Source organism: Octodon degus, unplaced genomic scaffold (assembly GCF_000260255.1).
Source record: "Octodon degus isolate 3935 unplaced genomic scaffold, OctDeg1.0 scaffold00020, whole genome shotgun sequence".
Taxonomy (NCBI): Eukaryota; Metazoa; Chordata; class Mammalia; order Rodentia; family Octodontidae; genus Octodon; species Octodon degus.
Window position 1 is genome coordinate 15445004 of NW_004524596.1, and position 5640 is coordinate 15450643.

A 5640-nucleotide genomic window follows, 5' to 3' on the forward strand; every position below is an offset into this window, starting at 1 on the left:
AACAGATGAATGGATAGATAGAAAAAATGTGGTACGTGTACCCCATGGAGCACTCCTCTGCCATAAAGAAGGCGAACTTGAGTCATTTGTAGGCACATGGGTGCACCTTGAGACCACAGTGTTTTTGTTTTTCTGTATTTTAGGGAAAGGTCTACAGGGTATTCAGAATCTCACTACTAGATTGGACTCATAGTGATCCACCTGTTTACAGGCTCCCAAGATCTGAGATGACAGGCGCGCGCCACCACGCCCAGGCTCAATTGCTGTCTCATCTTGCCCCAGGGGCGGGGCTGGCAAGGCAGGCCCAGGGATTGAACCCCCAGCCCCTGCGCCTGCTTGCAGGTGCTTTAATCTGCTGAGTTATTTGGCTGGCCCTTTAGACCACAATGCTAAGCAAATAAATCAAACACACAAGCTTAACTATCCCATGGTTGCTGTTTTATGAGAAACCCAAGTTGTAAATAAAAAGCAAAACAAAAGATAAATAACAGGAGGAAAGGAGATGGATCTTTCTCAGATAGGAAGGTGATTGAGAGATGCAGGGAGGTCTTTTTACCAAGATGGCACCAAAGGTGAAGAAGGAAGCCCCTGCTTCTCCCAAAGCTGAAGCCAAAGCCAAAGCTCTGAAGGCCAGCAAGGCCGTGCTGAAAGGCGTCCACAGCCACGAAAGGAAGATCCGAATGTCACCCACCTTCCGCCGTCCCAAGACACTGCAGCTCCGGATGCAGCCCAATACCCTCGGAGGAGCGCCCCCAGGAGACACAGGCATGACCACTGTGCCATCATCGAGTCCCCCCGACCACGGAGTCAGCCATGAGAAAGATCGAGCACAACACCACACTCGTGTTCATTGTGGATGTCACAGCCAGTAAGCACCAAGTCAAGCAAGCTGTGGAGAAGCTCTATGACATGGATGTTGCCAAGGTCAATGCCCTAGTCGTGCCTGATGGCAAGAAGAAGGCATATGTTCACTGGCTCCCGATTATGACGCTTGGGTTGTTCCCGACAAAGCTGGGATCTTCTAAACTGAGTCCAGCTGGCTAATTCTAAACATATACTTTTTCTCCCCAGTTAAAAAAACAGAGATGAAGGGAGACTTATGATGAATGTGACCAGTATGTATATCTAAATTGTACCAATAAATTTATGTATTTATTTAGTGTATTTGGTACAGGGTCTCACTACCCAGCTCGGGCTCCTAATGATCCTCCTGTTTTCAGCCTCCCCAGCACTGGGATTACAGGCTTGTGCCACCACGCCCAGACTCGGTGGCCAGCTCAGAGTGCCCTGGGCATGGGGCCAGCGTGGCATGTGGTGCCGAGGATTAAATCCCGGTCCCTGCACTTCCCTCCTAAGTAGGCACTTAGCCTGCTGAGCTATCTCGCAGGCCCTTGTACCAATAAATATAAATTTAAAAAGAGATAAAGGGAGGGGAGAGAAGGGGAGGAAAAGGGAATAAATTAAGGTATTAGGACGGGTTTTGTGAAAGTACCAACTCCACACAAAGAATATAAATAGTATGTGCTGCAAACACGTATTGATAAAACACTGAGGCAGTCAAGTCCCTTATATAAAATAATATAGCAGTGCCGTAAAATTTGAATGTACTCTGTAAACTTTAAGCTCTAGATTACTTACAGTACTTAATACAATGCACACACATCACTGTATTTGCATAGCTTTGGTGCTGTCCTTAGGGGATGGAAAATTCAAGTTTTGCTTCTAGGAACAATTTTCAGCAACAATTTTCCCAAAATGTTGGGGGGGAGGGAAGGGGGGGAACCATCGGAAGATAGATACTACAGTATTTATCTGCAGTTGGTTGAACCAGTGGCTGTGGAGCCCATGGACACCAAAGGAAAGGCTGAATATATCCGTCAAGAGGGCCTAGAAGCAGTAGGACCCCGTAGCAAGGAACATATCAACAGCCGGCTTTGGATTTCTAAATACTGTTCTCTAACATGGGCCACCAGGGCTCATTGGAGAAACAATTCCAGAGCTGAGACTGGGAAAATATAAGATGATCCTGAAATACCATGTGGTCCTGGAAGGAAGGGAACCAACAAAGTCATAGGGGCCAGCACGCAGGAGCTCCCGACGGCCACAGCTGGAATATCGGAGAAACACAGTGGGTAGAGTAGTAACGCTGTTAGGTGGTAACATATGATATCTGCGAGTTGACACTAGCCCAGGTAAACAGCTGAAGGAATGAAATAAATGGAGCAGTAAAGACATCTTTTCCTTTTAGAAGAATTTCAACTAATAAATGTAGAGGAATAAATAGAAACATTACTGTTAAGACTGTTACAATGCTAAGCGCTTCAGGCAAGGGCTGTAGCAGATGGCAGAATGGACAAGAGTTGGAAGAGAAAGATGGTATTACAGTCTCAACACATCTTTGTCAAAATATGGATGGGTTACCAAGATTAGAACTGTAGCTTGAAGAGGAAAGGATCCAATACAAACCACTTGAACTATTTGATCAAGGTTTAACATCAGTAATAGAAACATATAGGCTTCTGATGGTTCCAAAGAAGTGTACATTTATTCTATGGTATTTGTGCCAGGAATGTATAACTATGGAACCGGGCGTGGTGGTGCACGCCTGTAATCGCAGCACTTGGGAGGTTGAGACAGGAGGATCGCTGCAAGTTCAAGACTGCCTGGAGGCTACAAAAGTGAGCACAAGGCCAGCCCGAACTGCATAGTGAGACCCTGTCTCAAAAAAAAAAAAAAAAAAAAAAAAGGTATAATCACAATGTAAACATTGAAATGCCTTATACAAATCCACACTGGGGTGGGGGCCATCCTGTAAAACACTATGGTCATGAAAAATAAAGAGAAACAGAAACTGTCCTGGATTTGACCAAGAGACTAAAAGAACACAAACAGTAAATGCGAAGTGGAATCCTGGATTGGAGCCCAGAACAGAAAGAGATTAGAGGAAAAAGCTAGTGGGGACCCGAATGATGTCTATAGTTGGGTTGATAGCAGCATACCAGTATTACTTTTAGTTCTGATAACTGTCCTATGATTACGTAAGCCATTTAGAGGAGAAACTGGCCCACAGAACTAGGGGAACTCAGTACTGACCTTATGCAACTTTTTTATAAGTCTAAAAGTATTTCAAACTAAAAAGCTTAAAAGAGAAGGAATGAAAGCTTTACTCCTCTTTGTAGATTTTCAAACTTATATAGTACATTAGTATAGTGGTGTAAAGGTATTAATGCATAAATTATAGAAATATTAGTGGTATGTGTGCAAAAAAATATTCAACTGATGGGAAACAATGTTTAAGAGATTTGGGGGTTCCTGGCTTTCAGTACACATGAGTAGAACAGTGGAGAGCAGGAGGACTCAGGCCCACAGAGACAGAAAGTAGACCTCTGCTCCCACGGGCAGGCGTAGAGAATGGGGAGCGACTGCCGAACAGCATAGAGTTTCAGTTTTGCAAGAAGGAAAGAGCCCTGTGGGTAGATGGCGGTGATGGCTTCACAGAAATGCAAATGTTCCTAATGCCACTGAGTTGTAAGGCCGTCCCCAACATGTAACTGTATGAATTGTGTTGCTATAAACACAGGTACGCCGGTATCACTGTAACATGAGGTCTGCAGTTCTTGGGGAAGATACCTAGAAGGGGAATAGCAGGATAGAGTGGAATTTCTAATTTTAGTTTTTTTGAGAAATCTCTATACTGATTTCTACAGTGGCTGTACTAGTTCCCCTTCCCACCAACAAGGTAGAGAGGTTCCTTTTTCCCTGCAGCCTTGCCAGAATTTGTTGGATTTCTTGAGCCATTTTTTTCTGGAACAAGATGGAATCAGTGTTGTTTTACTTTGGATTTCTCTGATGGTCAGAGATGCTGAATAGTTCTTCACGTATTTGTTGGCCATTTGTATAGTATGTGTGTCTTACTACGCCTACAAAAAGGGGCTGCAGAGGTTATCAGGGGTTCTGCACTATTTCATTTGTGCGGATCTCTTAGAAGCTGGACTGGTCTTCCACAGCAGCCTCCAAGGAGTCTGGGCACGGGGTGCTGCACCTGTTCCGTGAGGCAGAGCCACCAGGCTGAGAACCAGGTCAAGCGGAGTTCATCGATAGGGACCGGCCCAACACTGGAAAGGTCGGGATACTGAAAGGAGACTTTCTGTATTTGTTCATTTGAGGGAAACTATTATTGAGCTTTCACTGCAGATTATCTCCATTTCCCGGAGACCAGACTGGCCTTCTGCCAGATCTGAGACGTGGTGACTCAGGCTGGGGGAACCATGGGAGATCATGCCCCTCTATCCTCTTCCCCCACCTTCCTGAGAGGACTCAGCCCTGACTCTCCATGTTGCTTCCTCTGTGGGGTCTTCCTCCAGGATTTTCGCTTAACTCGGCTGCATAAAATTATGTTGTGATGATAAAATGATCCTTACATTTCAGAAGCTTAAAACCCCAGAGGTTTATTTCTCATTGTACGTGTGTGTCCCAGGTCAATGAGGGGCTCTTCTTAGTGCTATGATCTCTGCTGGGTCAAGGATGATGCCACACCTTTACACTTTAAAGCATTGTGCTGACTGTAGGTACTGCTCATAGCCTTTGACATGTATCAGATTGGCTAAAGCCTATCACATAGCCAAGTGCTAAACGGGGGGGGGAAATTACAGTGGGCCTGCATCTCCCTAGGTTCTGCATCCGTGGCTTCAGGCCAACATGGCTCAAAAATATTTGGAAACAATTTGTGCCTTTGCTGACCATGTTCAAGCTGCTTTTGCTATCAATATTTCCTAAACAATACAGCCTAACAGCTATAGGCACAGCACTTCTGTCACACGAGGTACTGGAATCATCTAGAGATGATTTGAAGTATAGGGAAGAAAGGATGTAAGCAGGTGGTATGCCGATATTATGGCATCCAAGGCACCCTGGGCTTGGGCATCCGCGAGGGGCCTGGGCCCTACTTCCCATGGACACTGGCCAGGACTGTATTATCCCCACCCAAGAAGAACACTGTTGGTGATTACGAGTAATACGTTTCACCACAACAGCCCAGGCTCTCTTACCAGAAGAAGTTTTGGGTCTGGAGAGGTTGCCCCCACTCATCCTTCCTTTTCCCCACACCCTGCCCCACTCTAAGAACCCCCTGCCTCCTGGAGACGAGGAGTCTTCGATGTCCACTTCGGAGGCTTTATTCTGAGTGAAGAGGTCCTAGCGGCTCCCCTGAGAGCTCATGCTTCTCCTGTCTCACCTGCACACCCAGGCTGGCTGCATCCAGAGGCTTCAGCAGCCCAGCCTGCTCCTGGAGCAGCAATGTGGGCTTCCTGGCCCTGGGCCTCACCGGCCTCTCAGCCGCTAACCAGCAGCACTGGTGAGTCCCAGCCTGCTCTCCCCACTGCCCCTACTCGGAACCAGCATCTGTAACCCTGGATGATGAAAATCCCTGTAAGTCATGCGCATGTTTAAGAGCAACACCAGTGAGTTTTCTTTTAAAATAATGTAAAGTGATCTTAAATAAAGATCCCTTAGCAACAGATAAAGATGTGGAAGCGGGCAGCAAGCGTGTGTCCACAAGACTTGGCGATTTCTGAGGTTTATCTGGATTTTGCCCTAACACAAGTCTCTCACGTTATTCCTTTTCCATGCAGTCACTGCATT

The 5640-nt window shown here is 46.1% G+C and overlaps 1 pseudogene; it reads left to right on the forward strand.

The window, feature by feature from the left end:
* Window positions 1-560: 560 nt before the first annotated feature.
* Window positions 561-1025, forward strand: LOC101562544 (annotated as a pseudogene).
* Window positions 1026-5640: the final 4615 nt, after the last annotated feature.